Genomic DNA, 20,938 nt, shown 5'->3' with positions numbered 1-20,938 from the left:
GGAAGTGACAGAGGAGGAGAAGAACCTTGGCATATTGGTTGATCAGAGGATGACTATAAGCTGCCAATGTGACGTGGCTGTGAAAAAAGCGAATGTGGTCCTTGGATGCATCAGACAAGTATTTTTAGTAGAGATAGGGAAGTGTTAGTACCATCATACGAGGCACCGGTGAGACCTCATCAGGAATACTGTGTGCAGTTCTGGTCCCCCATATTTAAGAAAGATGAATTCAAACAGGAACAGGTGCAGAGAAGGGCTACTAGGATGATCCACAGAATGGAAAACCTGTCTTATGAGAGGAGACTCAAAGAACTTGGCTTGTTTAGCCAAAAGAAGTCTGAGGAGAAAGATGATTGCTCTCTAAAAATACATGAGAGGGATAAATACTAGGTAGTTCAGTGCCAATGTGGACACAAGAACTAATGGATATAAACTGGCCATCAGGAAGTTTAGACTTGAAATTAGACACAGGTTTCTAACTATTAGAGGAGCGAAGTTCTGCAATAGCCTTCCAAGGGGAGCAGTGGAGGCAAAAAAACGTAGCTGGCTTCAAAACTGAGCTTGATAAATTTATGGAGGGGTTGGTATGATGGGACAGCCTAGTTTGGCAATTGACTGATCTTTGACTACTGGTGTCAGATATGCCAATGGCCTGTAAAGGGATGTTAGATGGGGTGTGTTCTGAGTTACCACAGAGAATTCTTTCTTGGGTGTGTGCTGGTGAGTCTTGCCCACATGCCCAAGGTTTAACTGGTCACCATATCTGGGGTCGGGAAAGACTTTTCCCCTGGGCAGATTGGCAAAGACTCTGGATTTTTTTCGCCTTTCTCTGTAGCTTGGGGCACAACTCACTTGCTGGTGGATTCTCTGTACCTTAAAGTCTTTAAACCATGATTTGAGGACTTTAATAACTCAGTCAGTCTAGAGGCCACAGGAGTGGGTGGGTGAGGTTCTGTGCAGGGCCCCCACATGGGGGGGGGAGGGAAGGATACACTTTACCAGGGCCTGGAGGCCCTGGGGGGTCCAGCCCAGGCTGCAACCCCCATTACCATGAGGAAAAATTTTTTCATGGCTCATGAGATTGTATGTATGGGATGACGGATTGTGATATGTATGTGGGAGGAGGTCCCTGTTATAAGTTTGTATTGGGCTCGAAAAAATTATGCTTGGGCTCTGGTTCTGTGACCTGCATTGTGCAGGAGGTCCAACTAGATGATCACATAGGTCCCTTCTGATCTTAATCTATGACTCCTGTAAAATTACAGGAAACTTTATTGAGATCCAGCCCACAGATTCAGTCTCGGTTTCCCCAGCAGCTCTATCATCTGCTTGGAGGGCTGGGCTGGATCTGACTAGTGCTCAACATGGCTGCCAGTTTTTTTTTTTTTTTTTACCCCTGATAGAACTCACTACTGCTTGGTCAGGAGATTTCACCTTCTAATTAAGGGGGTATGTGTGTACCTGCAGAAATATCTATCCTTAATGCAGGCTTCTACATCAACTTCAAATGGCTACTAGGCACAGTTAACAAACTTTCTGCACTCCCTCTAGTGTGCTGAAATAGAAACTACTTCTTTGCAGTCACTCAAGGTTCTATACTTCCACCTTCTCTGGCAGTTTCTATATCAACTCAGAGCAAATAGAAATAGCAGCTGTAATCACAACACTGTTTTTGTTGTTGAACACCTTGAAATAAGAAGAAAAGGGAGTTACCTGTCTATCATCTGCACGATATTTATTTTGAATATTAATCCCACTCCATTGGTTTCTCCCATACTGAGATCTTCTTCATCCCTGCTTTCGTCTTATATTGGTACCTGCCCTGCTAGAAGCAGAAGCCCTCTTGTTGTGCACAAGAATAGATATTGTTCCTGGAGCAATATGTGACCATCAACCCACTAGCTCACCAGCAGCCTTATGGGTAGATATTCTGTGCCTTGCCTTTGCAGTTCTTGAACTAGTTTCCTCATTGTTCCCTACTTTGCCATTTCTTTATTGTGGCAAGTTTTTTTTTAATTGTCCTGGATGAAAGAATACAGGCATCTCTGCAGTCCTTTCCACAGTTCCTTATGCCTGCCCATTGGGTCTGGGACTGCAGTTTCAGGGCTATGTCTTCCTATCCCAACCAGGAAGTGGTTAAAATGTTCCTCTGGGCACAATCAGTCCCAACCCCACACACCTGTGAAGCTTATAAAGCAAGGGATGGGTGGGCCTTTAAAAAGGACAATCTCTGCTTCATCCAGGTGGCATTCTGACAGAGGAGGACTGCAGCTCAGTGCTCCTTGGTAGGAAACCAGTCTGAGAGCCTTAACTGCCCCTGTCTTCTCAGAAAAGAGACAGTCTGGTATGTTTCTCTTTATTTCCCTGGTCCTCTTTGGCTTCCTGAAGGTGTGGCACTCTGCTTTTTGTGGGCTGTGGAAGTATATTGCCTTTTTTGTTTGGCCTATATTAACTCCCCTGCTTTTTCATGTGTATTTAAAAATGTGATGCTCAATTTTGATCTCATAATCCACTGAAGTAATTTGAGAGATGCCAGTGTGAAGTTGGTGAAAGATGAGAACCAGCCTCACAGTTTGTGAAGTTAAAGAAAGTAAGTTAATACAGGTTTGTAAGAGCAGTATGGAATTTCATAAAACTCCATTGAATATACTGGAGGGGGCTAAGCATATACATCACCAACAAACTTCATCACTTTTCATACAGACATCACATTCAATTAAGTATAGAGCTCTCTGTCAACAATCTTGATATGTATACCTAGGGAATGTCACCAACCACAGAAAATCAATATTCAGGTTATGATGGACTGACAGCTTCAGAGCTGAGTGAGTGTCCCTTGATTTTTTACCTATTCTTGCTGCAGAGCAGTGAAAAGTTCTTGTAGCGTGAACAAATAAACTTAATTAAGCTAAGGGATATGGTTGAGTAACATAAACCAAGAGTAAACAAAATCATGCCGCATTAAAGAACTGCTTAATGAAATTCAAATCAACAAAATAATAGAATACAAAGCTGCACTGAGTTTAAAAAGACAAGTTTTCAAAAAGTTAGAAAGATAAATCCGCATTCTTATGTACATTTACTTGAGTGAATTTACTGAACTTTTTAAGTACAATCAGACACTGAGGGATGTTGAGGGGGCCTTGGCAATGCTGCCATATTATTGCTATCTGTTTTGATCTGATCTAAAAATATAAAAACATTAATACATATGAGAAATGACCAATGGTTCAGTTAGGTTGAAGTTGCATCTTTGACAATGGCCAAGGTTGAATCACTGAGGTGAAGGTTAAAGGCCTCAATGTACAGGGAGATTAAGAGACCAGTGAAAGGGCCAGGGACTACTTGATAGTGTAATATTGATTATCATACTTGTTGTTAACAGCCAAATCCAGTCGGCCTTTTTGCAGGCCTATGCAGCCTTGGCATGACTAAGCCAGTTGGGGAGGGGATTTGGATGATCACAGGAAGAGAGACTCTTGCTTAACCTTTGGCTTGACTGAAGCATCAGGGAGGGGCTCAGGGTGACTTGCTGGGATCTGTGTTTGGATTGGAAAAGACCAATAAGCTTATTTATGTATGCTCTCTGGGAAACGTTTGTCCAGGCCTCAAGATATTCAGATTCTGTAGGAATACATCTAGTTAATTAGTACTCTGAGGTGACCTCTTGATTAGCTTTTGAAACTGCTTGCCCAACAAGTTTTTTTTTCTTCTTGGCATGTTGTTTTTTACTAACAAGGATAAACGTGGTATGGAGAGGCTTGGACTTTTGGGGATCTCTTCTTGGACACACCTTCGGGATCCTCCAATGACAGCTGGAAGATCAGGGCAGTCGGAAAGCTGTCACTGTTTCCACTTGAAAGCCGCCCCAGGCTTTGGTAATTATTGTGGGTTTCGGTGTTTTACTAACCTGTTGCAGATGTGTAAGTGCTTTAGTCTAAGTAAAATATAGCTTTAAAGTAAGAGCACTCTTGTTGTTTCTACCACTCCATCTATCTGCTGGATGGCCGTGTCTCCATTTCGTTTATTTCCTGAAGTAAAGTTACCATGAACTTTGGGTTGGCAGAACCCAGGGTAACAACACCACCAGTTGCTGTTAAATAAAAGAAATATTATTCTTTATTATCATAGTTCAATACCAGTTTTAGAAGAATACTAGTTCTTGAAGGAAAAAAAAATGTCCCCTTTCTGAAACATTTAGTACAATGGTTAGAGTAGGGGATGTGTGCTATTTAATCATAGTTACTCTTCAGATGGCTCAAGTATAACAATTTCTGTCTTAGCAATATTCGCTTAGGAAAGAGTCATCAGTGTAGCATTGGGTTCCTCACACAGCATGTGCTCAAGATATGCTTATTTTCAAGGACATGAGATTAATATGATAAAACTTGAATTCTGCCTTCATCTTGAATTAATTTACTAGTAGATAGGCCCTAATTTTTTATAAACATTTTGAAATATACAAGCTGCAGATAAGGAGGGTGTCAGGCTGTCTGAAGTGGCTCACGAGCATGAGTGCCAACCTCAGGGCAGAGTGTCAAGGAGCAGGCACAAGCCCTAAACTGGTTGTGTATGTTCTATAATTAGATTTCAACCAACCCTGTAACAATAAACAGTCTATACGCCAAAGTCCTCAGGCCAGGTGGGACAGTAAAGCAGAGCAACCAGCTATGGCCTATTGAGGCTTAGCTGGCTGAGGGGCAGTTGAGGTGGCCAGAGGGAAGGGGGACACAGGCCCACCCGATTTCACTGTGTCCCAGTCCAGGCCCTAACAGTGACAGGGCCTCCAGCAACTGGATCAGCAGGGCTCTAGCCAAAACGCACTGAATGTTGCCGGGACTTGCATGCAGCCAGACTGTGGTTGGCTATCCCTAGGCTACTTCCTCCCCCCCCCCTGCCCTCCGGTGCCCGTGTACCTGTGGCCCAGGTCATAGTCCACTTCCTCAGGGTAGATTGCGAGGGGCAGTCCCAGCAGGCACTCAGGGTCACTATTATCCAGCAGCTCCTCCAAGTCATTGGGGGCAGGCTGCTCTGGCAAGTCACAGGTGGCAGGCAGCTCCTCCAAATCATTGGCAGCAGGCTGCTCTTCCCAGTCGCGGGGACCCAGAAGCTCTGGCAGGTCCTCTAGGCTCCCACCAGTGGGAAGCCCAGATGGCCCTTTAAGGGGGGGTCAGGCTCAAGTCCCAGTCCTGGGGGAGCAACCTCCTTCTTCTCCAACAGCTTCCCCCTGACTGAGCTACAGGGCTTGGCTTTTATACTTCCTGTCCCTCCCCTGCGCTTCCAGTTTGCAAGTGGTGTGATACCTGGCCTGCCCACCAGGTGGTGTGTGGCAGACTCCTCCCCCCCCCCCCCGCGGTGTCGGCCTCAGAGGGAGGCCACACCGCCTCGCTAAACTATTACAAACTAACTAAAGGTTTATAAACTAGGAAAAAGAAATGAGTCATTAAAGCAGGTAAGCATACAAATAGTTATAGTCTTAAATTCCAAATGATGATGATAGAAACTTCTCTAATAAGCAACTTCTTTATATGTCTTATAGGGCTAACCCAAGCTAAGCAGTTGGGACCCCTTGCTTATGCTTAGAAATTCTCCCACTCAAAATTCAAGCAGCATACGAATAATAATTTCTTCTTAACAGGCAAACTGTGATGGGATCAGGGCTTGGGCACATACACTCTTCAGGGATGTGGGGGAAGCTGTTGACAAAATGTTTGTTTCACAAGGGCCCATTTGGATTCAATAGTCCTTTCTGATGGGCAGGCGATAACGCTTTCTGTAGGAATCCAGCATTTTGTATCAGGTGAAGCTTTTTTCCTGTTTGGTTAGTTACATAGTTTCAGAACAAACATTGTACAGTTCTAGAACAAACACATAATTATTACCTTATAGCTTGGGATAGAGTCATTAAAGTGAGATTAATGCATGCAGCAATATGGAAGCATTGCACAAAGTCTAAGCTCTAAACACATTGATGTAAATCCAACGACTTTCTTAACAATACTAACACACAGGTGAGACAGACTGGTTTCCAGTTATGCATTTGTCAGTGTTCAATGAGGTCTAAGGGCCTTGGCATGAGCTGGTACCTCATCTGCCAGTGTCACTGAAGTCTCAGTTTTGCCCCTACTAGTTCAATGGTGTGCAAATTTTACCACTGAATCAACAATGGTATCTGCTCTTCAGGGTGTCTGGTTTTCTTAGCAGAGGGCTTCTGAACTTGACTGAAACTCAGCAGTTTTGAGTTATGCAAAAATGAAATATAATTTCAGAGGTGGTTTAAATTAGAGTACAAGGTTTTCAGGAAATGTTGTAGGAGTAGTGCTATCAATTTATCAGAACAACAGGGAGAAGCTGTTGGTGGAATATAGAGGTAAAAGAACTTCAACTGTTTCAGGAGGTGATCTCTCAAAGTGGACTGCCATTGTCTCAGTGACAGTGAGAAGTACTATCAGATGTACATATGTGGATTCGATATACTAGAACAAATCAAAACATGTTCACATTTCTCTTAGATTCTTCTGCTGCTTTAAACAACTGACATTTACAGACCTGCCCTATAAGATGTCAGTTTCTGATTGGGCATCTCTTTTAAAGCAACCAGATATTCTGTGAAACTACAAGTCTTGGTTGCTATGTCAAACTGAAAGCTGTACAAAGACAGCAAAAGAACACGGTGTGAAAATTCCCCAGACAGCAAAATCAGATTCTTCAGACATGTTTCAAAATATTCTGCCACAATAATATAGCATGTAGTATAGTGTATTATTTCTCTTTTGTATTTTAGCAATGTAGTTTTTCATGGTTACCACTTTCTTTTTCTTTCTTTGATTCCTCTCTATCATCTCAGCAGCAACAATGGGGCCAAATGAAGTCTTTCCACTCCTTTCTGTCTTGTATCAGCTTCATTCATCTGTAAACCTTTTTGTTTGCTATCATTCTTCATTGTATGTATCCAACACATCCTCAGTCTTCTGGTATTTTTAGTTCCTTGCATACTGGTATGTATCACCATTCATGGCATCCTTTCTGGGTCCATTCTTGACATGTATTCAAATCATCACAACCATCTATCTTAAGTCTTTCGCAACAGTTTTTCTTGACCTAACTGTTTTCTTGTCACTTCATTTTTTATTTTCTGCAGTCTTGAAATGCTCAATATTCCCCTCAGCCAATTAATTTCTGCAATCAATATTTTCTGTTCATTGGCTTTCCTCATACCCCAACATTCTGACCTGTACAGCAGCATCAGCATGACAATTGCATCAGATATGCTGATTTTCATTTTTATTGAAATGTGTTGTTTAGCTTCCCAGATCTTGCAGAATTTTCTGAATGCAGTAAGGACTAGAGTAATCCTTATTTTTATGTTCTCTTCACAATTCCCATTCTTTGCTACTAGTCCTCCAAGGTACACATTTTCCCACTTGTTCCAGTTCTTTTTCTCTGACTTTGTTCTTTACCTCTTTGTTCTTTACCTCTTTCTCTTGTCTTCCAATTACCATAATATTGGTCTTCCCCATTCTGATCTTCATTCTGAACTTTCTGCATTTCTAGTCTATCTTGTCAGTTATTCTCTCTAAAACCTCCTTGGTCAATTCAATAGCATGTATCTTTGTCTCCAAGTCATCTTGTCCATTCACTCTGAACCATTCCATCAGCTTCTTATCTACTCTCATTACACACATCAACTTGTTTTAGATGTTTTCTATCAGCTTGATCAATTTCTTGGGGATGCCATATAGTCTCATGGCTTGACGTAACCCTTTCTACCAAATGCTATCAAAAAATTTTGAATTCTGTAAAGTTGTTGCAACAGGTTTGGTTGTATTCTATGTACTTCTCTGGTAACTGCTTTATCACAAATAGCTGATTTATTACACTTTCTCCTAGCCTAAATCTGCCCTGTTCTTCTGCAAGCACCACTTCCACTTACCTCTTCATTCTCCTCTTATAGTATTACATTGGCAGAAATGTTGGTGGAAAAAGCTAGTGGCTACTCAGAGCTTTGTTGCAGATGGATGATGATACCTTGGTCAATCACAAGGCCAAGGAATAGTGGGTGAATACTTGGCAAATATTGGACCATAGAAACCAAATGATTGTCATGTACAGTTTAATCTTTATTTTTCAGTTTTCCCCTTTTACTAAATAGATTTCTTGCTGATGGTTGTTGTTAAGCTATTGAAATCTGACTTAAACTTATTCCACCAATGCACTACGTACATTTTACAGCTTATTGTGAATGATGAGGTACCAAATGTCTATAATATATGCAAATTATACATTAAGATCCATCAAATCTGTGTTTCTAATGCAGATATTTCTTGAGAAAATAGCACCAGAAGACATATTGTGCTACTATTCATAAGTATTTTTCATTCTCCTGAGTTGAAATTTGGTATTATTTGTCACTTAGAGGGGAACAAAACACCACTTTGATAATCCTAAAGAAAGTTTTTAAATGGAAACATTTCTCTTGTATGCTTTTAGAAGCCTGCTCACTTAGCAGGAATTTTATGGTATATTTATTAGAGATACTTTAGGAACACTCACAAATGGACACATTTTGAACTCACTTAAACTTAGAAGGTACAAAATGTACTCTAAAAATGAAGCTTTTAAAATGTTCCCTGAGTACAGTTCCTTGAAATTTTCAGTAGCACTGCCACTCCAATATAGTAGTCAGACAAACAGCATAGGTCAAATTTATGGAATGCTGTTTTAAATTGATTACAATTTGAGAGAAGGGAAGATGTTTTTATTTATATTGCAGTACGAAGGTGAAAAGAAACAGAAATGTGAAATGAATATGGCCCTAATTCACACTACAGATCAATGGCAGAGCTAGGAATAGAACCCCAGCTTTCCTGATCCCCAGTACTCTACCTGCTAGACTACACCATAACCTACAGCCATTGATTAGAAGTACCCTAAAGATTGAGAGATGCTGTCCTTTACTCTCCCAATAGGAAGCAGAACTGGGATCCTCCCATGCTACTCAGAACCACCTCATATTCCTGGGAGGGAACCTTGAAGTCCAGATCCAGGAAGCAGCATCTCCAAGAGGAATCTGAGTGGTGTTTCTTCTCTGCTGCCAGGTAGTGGCAGCACATCAGGAGATATTTTTGGGGGGGCAGGTAGAGGAAGTGTAGCCTAATATCTGCACCTCTACAAATATATTGTACTAGTATTCATTTGTTTTTCTGTGCCCATATGCTTTCTTCATTCCATTTGCAACCTCATTTTACACCCTCCTTAAAACATGCAATATTGTGACTAGTCCTAATGAAATTATCATTTGGTGCTATCGGCCTTGTGAACTCCCTTTTCTAAGCAAGTTAATTGAAAGGCCCACAAAAGAAAGTCTCCAAAGCCAACTGTCATCAATTATTATCCTGGATACATCTTAATTAGGGTTAGCCCATGGTAAAATGCTCAAACTGCATTTGTTGCTTTGGTGATTGATGTCCTTCTTTCCATACACAAGGAAAATACATCCATATTCGCTCTGCTTGATTTCTCTGGAGCATCTAAGATTGTTGAAGCATTGGGGGCATTTCTGTTTAGCTTTGGAGGAATACCTGGTGATCAAGTTCTTCTTCTTAGACCAAAACAAGGCGTTTATAATGAATTCCTTCATCTCCAGCGTTTTTATTTGAAGAGTCCCACAAAGCTCATTTATCTTTCCCATATTGTGTTCTTTCCCAGATGATCTACATCAAATACAAACACCAGTTCAAATTAAACATAACATATCACATCAACTATAAATAGAGCCATACCAAGTAGATGCATGTAGCTAACTCCTGAATTCTATGGTATTAGTGAGTCTGAAATTTCAAGAGCTTTTGAGACTCGGAAACCATGAGACAGTCTGAGACATGCCATCACCTGGTGCTTTTCAAACAGTTTCTATTTAATCTGACATTGCGACTAACTCAGTTTCTAGGTGTCTGAAGCACTGCAACATGTTGGAGACCTGTACTGAAAGCCTTAGACCAACATTGTTTCTACATTAAACCTCTATTCACGGTTTCTCAAACATTTTCATAACAGACTAGATTTTAATGCATAGGTTGTATCTTGGATAACTCCTCACCCAGTCAGGATCAGACAGGCCATCTTCCTTCCCATATGATACTATCTCTGTAGCAACTGTTTGCATGGGCAGAAATCAGTTCCTTGAAATGGATTCTCAGAGAGCAGTAGAGGTGGAGTAAAGTGATGACCTGGAAAGGCAGTATAACAGAGCCTGCAGTAAGAAGATTCCCAGTGTGTGGATGCCAAGTTATTCCTGCCTACAAGCAGAAAGATGGCCAAAAAAGGAAAGTACATTGGTTAGCATTACATCTGCATGAAGATGATCTTGCTAAATCCTATGATATGCCCATCCTCCACATACAGTTCACTCCTCTTTACTGTGGGCTCTTGAGTGCAGGGGACTGAAACTTATTCATACTCTCTTGTGGACTACATACTCTTTACTCTACTTTGCTTTACTGTGTCAACTACTTTACTGGCACCTACTCTTAGTCCCTGCTCACACGTGTGTTGAAGCACAACAATCTTTTGCTTCTGCTACACCCTGCATGAGGACTTAGAGAATCAAAGCCGGAATGCTCATTTTCTAAGCCATGGAAGCTGATTTGCATCGTAGCAGTGGTTGTATGCTGGACTTGAAAAATTCCACTAATTAACAATGCAAAGTAATGCACATTGGAAAACATAATCTCAACTTTACATACAAAATGATGGGATCTAAATTAGCTGTTACCACTCGAGAAAGAGATCTTGGAATCATTGTGGATAGTTCTCTGAAAACTTCTGCTCAATGTGCAATGGCAGTCAAAAAAGCTAACAATGTTAGGAGTCATTAGGAAAGGGATAGATAAGACAGAAAATATCATGATGACTCTATATAAATCCATGGTACAGCCACATCTTGAACATTGCATCCAGATCTGGTCACCCCATATCAAAAAAGATGTATTAGAATTGGAAAAGACACAGAGAAGGACACCAAAATCTTTAGGGGTATGGAACAGCTTCCATATGAGAAGAGATTAAAAAGAATGGAACTTCTCAACTTGGAAAAGAGATGACAAAGAGAGAATATGATAGAGGTCTATAAAATCATGAATGGTGTGGGGAAAGTGAATAAAGAAATATTATTGACTTCCTCATATAACACAAGAACGAGGGGTCATCTGACAAAATTAATAGGCAGCAGGTTTAAAACAAACAAAAGGAAGTGCTTCTTTACACAACACAATGTCAACCTGTGGAACTCGTTGCCAGGGGAAGTTGTGAAGGTGAGAGCTATAACAGGGTTAAAAAAAGAACTAGATAAGTTCATGCAGGACAGGTCCATCAATGGTTACTAAACAGGATGGGCAGGGCTGCAACATCACGTTCTGAGCGTTCCCAGCCTTTGTTTGCCAGAAGCTGGGAGTGGATGACAGGGAATGAATCTCTCAATGACTGCCTGTTCTGTTCATTCCCTCTGAAGCACCTGGCATTAGACACTGTTGAAAGACAGGATACTGGGCTAGATGGACCATTGGTCTGAGACAGTATGGTCGTTCTTATATTCTCAGTCAAGCATACACCTGTGTACTGTTTGAGCTGAAGTCTTTATATCCCTGATTCTGCCCAGGTATAAATGCTGGTTCTTTGTTCACCAGTGGCTTTTTGGTTTTATAGCAAAGCAGTGGAAATGTCAGATATGTCTAAAAGTAAAATGATTGAACACTTTTCATGTTTTGTCAAGCCAGAGAAATCCTATCTATGCTATACAGGTGGAAAAAAGTACAACCTACTGAAGCAATAGGGTCAGACTTATTGGAACTTTGTGCTATTTGCTTGAAAGGGTTTAGGGAAGCACAAACTAGGAAAGGCTGATATCCTTATCTTCACTCACTTGAATCCTTCCAAGCAGTGCTATCGAATTCCTCCCTAATAGTTTTTTTTATTTCCAAACATTCTAATATTTGTGTCTTTTTAAAGCTTAAATTTTTGTTAAGAAATATTACTTATAGGTGTTAGCTGGATGACACTGAAATGTTGTCAATAGTCACTCTTATGCAATGCTTTTTGCTTGCAAATAAAAACTGTACATTCATTTTGCTGCTAATCACAATCCTCTTATTTCATTTTGCAGAATTTTTGGCACAATTAGGAGATCTCTTAAAAGGGAACTGGGGGCCAAATTTAGAAATGGTACCAAAGGTGGTATGTAAATTAGACCTCCTTTAAGACTCACTTGAATTCTCTGAATTAAAAGTTGTAATTTACATCATCATACGTCTTCTCTTGACTCCTAAGCTTGTAAGGTGGACCAATTTGCACTTGGGCTTAGTTAGTGTAAGTAGGTCTCAGGATATCTGAATGCAATGGGGTGTGGTCTAACTCTTGCAATATTATGTATCTCTCCTGACCTTGGACCTCAGAGTTTCTATGGGATTCCCAACAAGATTCTACCTGCACCAAAATGAAGTAAATAAACTTCACCAAACTGCAGCCAAGTTTTCATACAATGGTATAAGGAAAGAGGTATCAGTTCAGGTGGATTTGGGAGTATATTATGGCAAAAGGAAGCCAATAGTTTGTGCATTTGAGCCTTGCACTTATACAGAAATAAACTATGCAGAGATTGAACAGGAAATTAATGCTGTATGTGAGCAATATATACATAGGAGAACAAGATGTATATAGGAGTAATGTTAGGGCCAAGTCTGATCATAATCCTTGGAGGCAATCATGAAAAACTCTTTATGGCAGCCTCATCAAGGCTATAAAAATTATATTGCTCCTGCAATACAGCTTTAAACCTAAGTACAGACCAAGAAAGGATATTCCAGGCCCTGATACTTAAACAGATTTTTCTGCTAAGGAATGACAATGTGATGACGATACTTCAGTCACAAATTTATTTAGTTACAGTTTTAGACAAGAATTTGACAGAACTAAGGGTTGCAATTAAGCAAGATCCCCAGTTATCCACATTACTGGAAACATTGGTGGTTGGTCAAAAGAAAAACATGTGTCCACCACAATGAGAGTATCTGAGGGAATGTTCAGAACTATCAGATATGGGTAATTTAAATCTACTCCTCTTCCATGGTAATTGGTTCTCTGCAATATTGCTCTGCCTAATGTTCGCAGAGAGGAAAATGTAGCAAAGCTCATGACTAAATTGCGTGATACGCCACATCTACCACTAATTAAGGACTTGTTTAATCCACCCCATGATCGTCTGCCCTCATGTCGCCCATTGTGGATAAATTTACTGGGTGAAGGGTTTTGTGGTAGAGGACACGTGGTGAGCTTCATGGTCCACAGAGAAAGTGAAAAATAATACTTTTGTCTCAAACCCTACTCAATGTCCACTGGGTTTGACTTACCATTAAGGCAATAGAGCCTTCTGAATCGTTTTTATACAGGACATTGAATTTTCGCTGCAGTTTTGTGCAGGAATTCTGGTGGCGTTTTAGAGACAGTCCATTATGTCAGTTTGGACAGCTACAAACCATATTGTTGAGGACTGCAAAATGACTCAGCTTCCTGGAGCTCTTTGTGCCTTGAACATCATTGATAAGAACACTGTGGCTTGGCTTACCTGGATTGCATATGCAAAATAAATAAATGGATAATCTGATTTTTTTTAAAGATGGAAGTCTTGTCCAGAATCACTGAGATGAGAAATGCCAAAGATCTCTCATTTGGGACACAGAGCAGTAAAAGAAAACAGTGCACATTTGGGACAGAGTTTTGCTGTTTTAGTCTGGCATGAAGGCACAAATTGAACAGATTCACCATCCCTAATTAATTACAAATGGATATACAAAAGCTTTAGCTCTCAATCTGGATGAGAGCTAAAGATGTGTGAAACTTGCAGGTTTCACTTCCTGAGTATTTGCTTATGAGGAGTAAATATTATACCTGCAAAATGATCTTTTTTGCAAACAGTTTGAAGCACAACCGAAAATAGCTATTTGATTTCTGTGATCTCATTACAATGCAATTTTTTTTTACCAACTTTGTGACAGGGAGAATTTTTAGTTTTAGTGACTGTAGTCATACTAGGTAACAATCACAAAGAGATTCTAAACTATCTAAGAACAGGGCCACTTCAAAAGCCTGCTCCTGCAAGGCGCTGAATACCCTCCTCCTCCATGGAAGACAGTGAATGGTGCTCATTCTGACAAGATCAAGCCTTTACTTTCTCCCTGTGGTAACGAAAGACCTCCCCTATGGAACAGAATAAGTAGAGGTTGCATGGGAGAGGTTTTACTGTGTCACAGTCAGGCAGATTTAGCTTTCATGCTTCCAACAGTTTACAATAAACTGATGTGGAATGTGGGTCTAGAGAGAATCATTGCTGAAATAAAAACTCTATCTTCTAACAAAGGACAAGACCTGCAATATCAGTCACATTAGAAAACGTTTAGACTCTTAAAACTGGTTTTAAATAAGATTGAGATTAGTTAATAGAAACATGACCTCACCAAGAATTAAATGAGATAGAAAGAGGAGAGAGTTAAAATGGGAGCATAAACGTTCATTGGAGACATACAGAACAACACAGGGATACAGGCAAAATTCTTCTTTTGCATTATACCACTGCAGTCAGTGGTGTTACACGAGGGATGACTTTGGCCCATGAGGAGTACAGCCTTGTTGAGCATTATTTGCTTCCACGATCATTTTTTATATTGGATTAATAAAATTGAACTGTGTTAATAAAATTGATACCTCTAGCTCTGTGGAAAGTTTGTCCTACAGTGTAATTTGGTATTAGCTGGCCAGCCATTTTGACAATAAAAAGAATTCTGACAAGTGCCCTTTATCTCTGCAGGATGCATTAGCGGAGCAGATTTGAGGAAGAAAGAAGCAGGACTGTCACAATTTCTCTCTAGCCTCTGTTGTTGTAAGTCCATTGTAAGGTTCCTGGCTATGTCTACGTTGTCAGTGCTACAGTGGCAGAGCGGCAGTGCTGCGGTTACGCTACTGTAGTGTAGACACTTGTTATGATAACTGAAGGGGTTTTTCCATCACTGCAGTGGCTACACCCCTTCAAGATGCAGTAACTAAGTTGATGAAAGAATTATTCTGTCAACCTAGCGACATCCTTACAGGGGCTTAGGTTGGCTTAACTTTGGCTTTTAGGAGGGATTAATTTTTCACAACCCAGAGTGAGGTAGCTATGTCGAGTTAAGTTTTAGGGTAGAGCTGGCCTAAGGGAACTCTCATTATTGCTCTTTCCTTCTTGGATTAGTGAATACATTTCCCCATCGCTCACTCTCCTTTTCTGTAGGCTATGACACAGTGAAAGTACTAAAGTAAAAATGAAATTGTGTTTTTGTCAGATTGTTACAATGAAGTTTGTGGAGTTGTTTCGTTGCTCTCCAGAATGGATGTTGGGCATAGGCATGGCTCCTTGTTTTAACAAGAGGTAGCCTGAACTTGTTCAGTCTGTTACTCTATAGTGTGTGGGCTTAAGAGGACTGTAAAACAAAGTATTATAGCTCTAGGTAGATGCTGCAGAGTAAATGTGTTGTGTATTTTCTAGTGTGCGCGCATGCACTTTAAGAAGCTGTTATTTTCCTAGTAAAAGTCTTCTTTTCAAGTGAGGGGTACAGGTTTTCAGTCAATGGGCAACATTTTCAAAAGGGCTTAAGTCACACAGGCCTGGTCTACACTGGCGACCAAGGTTGATGTAATGTCACTTATGTCGATCTCCTAAAGCCTGTGTTTACACTGGCATGGTAGTTCTGTCAACTTAAAGCGTGGCAAAAGTCGATGTAATAAAACCACCTCCGCAAGTGGCGTAGCGCATAAATCGAATTTCATGGGTCGAGTTTGCGTTTGAACGTAATTTGAAGTTAATGGCTTCCAGAAAGTATCTCATAATGCCTCCGTTGTGACTGCTCTGCACATTCGTGCTCTGCTGTTATGTGGCCATGCAAACAGGAAGTGGTCCCTCCCCTCATGCCCTGGGAAAATTTGAATTTTCATTTCGTGTGCAGCCAGCATGGAGAGAGCTTTGTTGCTGGACTTCTCATGGCTACTGCAAGGCCCAGACGTGCTCCAGCATGGAGTCGACCAGAGGTCTTAGATCTCATCAGTCTGTGGGGCAAGGAGTCCGTTATGGCTCAGCTCAGAGCCAGCAAAAGAAATTTGGACATTTATGGGAAGATATCCTAGGGCATGTTGGAGAAGGGGCACAACAAGGAGGCGCAGAAGTGCCGCATGAAGATCAAGGAGCTACAGCAGGCATATCAAAAACCCAGGGAAGCTAACAGCTGTTCTGGCTCCTTGCCCAAAACATGCCGCTTCTAGGAGGAGCTGCATGCAATTCTCAGTGGTGCCGCCACGCAGCATCGATACCTCCACTGGATCCCACTCAAGGGATAATGATGAGGACTCCGTGGATGAGGAGAGTAGGGTTCAGGAGAGCAGTGTGCCTGTTCTCCCAGACAGTCAGGACCTATTCCTGACCCCAGAGCAGTCCAGCAGCACACTGGACAGCAATAATGATCCCAGAGAAGGCACATCTGGTGAGTGTTTTTTTTTCTTCTTAGCAGTTATGTTCTTTTAAATGGGGAGGAAGGGGATTTCAGGGTTTTAGTGGACTTTACTAGGGGGTTACTCTCGGAACAGATTATTTATGTGCAGAGGTATGCTTCAAGAATCATCTGTTGATATCTCAAGGAAACTCTCATGTAGGTGACCTGTTACCCTTTGCACAAGTTTTGAGGGGAGGGCAGCCTTGTTTCTTCCTCCCTGTAGGGTATTTTGCTGTGCCATGCTGCAATCAAGTGAACCAGAATCATGACAGAACAGCTCATAGCAACATAAGGGCCAGGCCAGTACCCCGTTGCATGCAGCAAAACTTCCCTTTCTTCATGCGTTACCCTCAGGATACTGATATCACTCATGGTTACCTAGGGAAGACGGAGCATGTTTAAAGTACCTGAGCTACACAGCCGATACCCTGTACCTCTCTAGTCCCCTTTGTATTGTCCTACTGAGTCACTTAAATCATTTTGCAAAGGTATCTGATAAGACTATTAATCCACCCGTGCTGCCTTCAGATCCAATGTGGCCACCTCGTCACAAAACGGTCATCTTAATTAAACCAATATTCCTAGTCACCCCCTCATACAGGGCATTTGAAATGAGCTTTTTAGAGAAAATTAATCCTCTCTATAGCACAGCAAAGTGCCCCTGGCTTATCATTACTATAATGGCACAGCGAGCAGACCCTTCTGAGATGTTTGGAATGCAATGACAGTCTGGCTTAGCCTTGTGCACACTAAGGGGAGTATTTTGTACATTGTTGCAGTTGCTTCATTTTCTTGGGTCTGCTAACAATGGCAGTGTTGTGTATTTCTTTTCCTTCTGTAGACATCTTGGCCTTGCCCCCCACCCTCTAGAATTGCTGCGGAAAGACTATCGCAGATCAGAAAGAGGGGGAAAAAATCGCTGGACAACATGTTTGCTGAGCTCATGAACACTTCCACGGCCGCTGAGACAGAGCTCTGAGCGTGGTGGTTGACCTTGTCCCAGAACATGAACATGGACAGGGAGAATCGAAGAGCAATGCAGGAGCATGATTGCAGTTCCCAACAGGAGATGCTGCGAATCATGCCCAATCAGGCAGACATGCTCAGGTGGCTTGTGGAGCTTCAGGAGGAGCGGCGGCCCAACAGAGTCCTGCTGCAGCCCTCCAGAACACTCCTCCATCTATGGCTTTGCTGCCCTCCCCCTCCACCACCTGCAAGCGGTCTTGGAGGAGAATGGCCAGGCTGCAGTACGTGGTGCAGATATCGGTAAAACAACTCCTGTGATCTACAAGGGCCTGCAGCATCATGGAAAAGTACCCCTTGCAGTTTATGTACTCTGTTGCTAGGTGGTCAGGTGCTAAGATAGGGATGTGTGTGCCATCAATGCCCCCCCTCCCGCAGTTTGGGAACCCCATCGCGGCAAACCCGTCCACTATGTCCTGCATGTTTCCCAAAGTCACTACCCTTCATAGCAGAAGTCTATTGATGGCCCTGCACAGTTGAATCACGGCAGCTCCCACTGTAGATTTACCGACTCTGAACTGATTCCCAACTGAGTGATAATAGTCAGGGGTTGCCAGAGTGATGGCCACTCACTTCTTCACCATCAGACCTTGTCTCCAGTGAGTATTCACATGCTTCAGGGAGGGGGTCAGCTCAGTGCAAAGTCCAAGGAAAGTGGCCTTTTGCATACGAAAGTTCTGCAGCCACTGGTCATCATCCCACAGCTACATAATGATGCGGTCCCACCAGTCTGTGCTTGTTTCCCAGGACCAGAACCAGTGCTCCATGGACTGCAGATGATGCATTACGGCCTGCAGCAATTGGGAATTGTTACACTCGATGTTTTGTAGCAGGGTAGCCTTGGTGACATCGCTGTTGCCTGTGCTTTGGGTTCTAGCTTTCCTTTGAAAATACTCAAGGAGGAGCCACGATGTATTTGTGTTGCTCATAATAATAGTGCAGAGTTGAGCTGGCTCCGTGTCTCCTCAGCAATGGTGAGCATGCAGCATAAACAAATAGCGTGAAAACCGGTTTCTTGTTTGTTTGGGGCAAGAAGGGAGGGAGAAGGAGCGTTGCATCATGGGATGATGAAACTCATCCCAACAGCCACTGTGACTAGTTGCACTGTGGGACGGCAACCCACAGTGCACTGCTTGGAATGTCGACACAAGTGTGGCGAGTGTGGACGCACGAGCCTGGCACAAGAAGTGTGGTGTGGACACACTCCAGCGACTTCTAAAAATAGGTGGGTGAAAGTCGATTTTAAGTGAGTCAACTTCACTCTTCAGTGTAGATATACCCACAGTCCCAGCTTTTCAAAAGCGTTTAGGCACTTTACTCTCATTGAAATCAGTGCAAGTTAGGGACTTAAATACCTTTGAGGATCTGGGTAATTATGTAATTTTGAAAATGTAACCCTCTATCTTTCCTGTGCGATCACGTGGTTCATTTAGATTATCCTCTGGGACTCATTTCTAAATTTGTTTGGAAATGAAGAGGGGTAGGTTGTTCAGAGAAGGAGCAGGTAGGGTTGTGGAAAATTCAGCGTAACTTAGAACCTTTGTTTTTCTTGTGCATTTCCGCATCACCATTGTTTTTTATATACTTATTATACAAATTGTAGTGCTGTAGAATCGCCAGCAGGTTTTTCTCCTCTCATTTCTTAGAGGCCTTAGTGTGGTCTACATAGTTGAAGTGAATAGTTTGATCATCATTCCTTAATGTTTATCTGATGAAGAGGCAGATAAAGATAAGATGCTGCTTTGTGACGGCTATTTCTGGAGTAACGTTGTGTTACAGTGTGGTGAGCATTGTGGGTTAAATTAATCTCTAGTGTAAGCAGCTACAATGTCCCTCGAGTTGCTGTTTTCCTGAGGGTTGAAATTGGTCCCATGGGCCTAATTTTTAATTGAGTTTATGGGTTAGCCTTAAAGGATATCATAGGCAATTAACCAAACATTTCACATTGCTGTTTGCCGTTAACTGGTTTTGGAAGACATGGCTAGGCAGAAAATTGATAGACATAGTAAACGTACTGTACTTGAATAATTAGTTTAGCTAGAGCAAGTATTGGTCTTCAATACCTATCAGCAAAGCAAAAGTGCTTTAAATGTCATATACACACTAGGAATAAAAAGAAAACAAAAGAGAATTTATCGCAACCAACAAGCTGAGTGCAGACTCATTTGACCCCTGCCATCTATTGCAAGAAGCTCAAGTTAGCATAACTTTATTTTGTTTATAAAAAGAACAATTTTAGAACTGTACTTACAGTCCCAGGCAAAAGAAAACAAATCGTTAACTCCGAGTTAGAGCCGAGCAGATGCACAGGCAGTTTGCCTTGTAAAAGCCTTAAAAGACTCTTTCAGACTGGGGAGAATGAAAGTCTGGAAAACAAGGAAATTAGAAGTCATGTTTCCACTTTAAAAAAACAAACAAAAAAGAAGATATGAAGTTTGTAACTTTTCCCCAGTGTTCTTCAAAATTCAAAATTTCAATGAAAACTTTTGTCAAAAATTTCTAATTGTGAAAAAGATCTACCCAACATCATAAACAATGAAAAGGTGCAGTTACAGTCACTGAAACAATGAGACAGATTATGATAGAACTGGGAGCATTGGGATGAGGGCAGCCAGGTTTTAAGAGGTAGCAGGGGGTAGGAAGATGATGGATTTTCTGGTTGGGCCTGGGTAGTTTGGAGACCAGGGGAAATGGTTTTAGGGCAGTGATATTCAGACTGAGGCTCTTGAGCTGCAAGTGACTCTTTAATGTTTCTCCTGCAGCTCTTTTCAGCACATGATATTAAAACTCTATGTGATTTAATTATTAACCAATCAGGATGCTTTTACTATGTTATTAGCCAATTCAGTGGAATGTGCAAGAATTTAAATTTGACCCCTTTTGGAAGGGCAAGTTCTGTGTCCACCCTGGGAGGAGTTCGCTCTTTCTCCAGCTCACCCACTGGCCTGGGAGAAGCTTGCTCTCTCCCATCCTGCTCCATCCCGGCAGGAACTCACTCTTCCTTCCCTCTCCCTGGCAGGTGTTCACTCTTCCCTCCCCCCTGCTCGCTCTCCACCTCCACTCCTGCATCCCCCAGGACCATAGGAGTTCTGTGCCCCTAATTATTATTGGGGGACCCATGACCCTGCTTGTCCCCCAGTCACCTTGTGTATGCCCGTGAACTAATTGTAGTTGATAAAATAATAATACTTGGTCAGTTATTTTGCTATGAGAATAATAAAAAACTGAATATTTCCTGTCGTACTGTTTAAATATGAATCTATAGTACAATAATAAATGAAACAATGAATTACCCCAATATGGTAATTCTTTTGGGTAATGTTGATCACTAATTTGGATCCTGAACC

The 20,938-nt window shown here is 41.7% G+C and overlaps 1 long non-coding RNA gene across 2 annotated transcripts in view; it reads left to right on the top strand.

The window, feature by feature from the left end:
* The first annotated feature begins 2,245 nt into the window (after positions 1-2,245).
* Positions 2,246-20,938, top strand: part of LOC137155374 (uncharacterized) — a 29,149-nt gene continuing 10,456 nt past the window's right edge. The window contains exons 1-3 of one of the 2 annotated variants that reach the window (XR_010920444.1): positions 2,246-2,344; positions 3,740-3,878; positions 8,970-9,098. This is a non-coding gene — a long non-coding RNA (uncharacterized lncRNA). Of the gene's footprint in view, positions 2,345-3,739; positions 3,879-8,969; positions 9,649-20,938 lie in introns of those variants that run through there. The other variant, XR_010920443.1, reaches the window with a different exon arrangement.

Source organism: Emydura macquarii, unplaced genomic scaffold, assembly GCF_026122565.2.
Source record: "Emydura macquarii macquarii isolate MOO-44397 ecotype Brisbane River unplaced genomic scaffold, CSIRO-AGI_Emac_v2 contig_1353, whole genome shotgun sequence".
NCBI lineage: Eukaryota > Metazoa > Chordata > Testudines > Chelidae > Emydura > Emydura macquarii.
The sequence above is the reverse complement of the archived record's forward strand: the minus strand, read 5'-3'. Positions and strand labels throughout refer to the sequence as shown.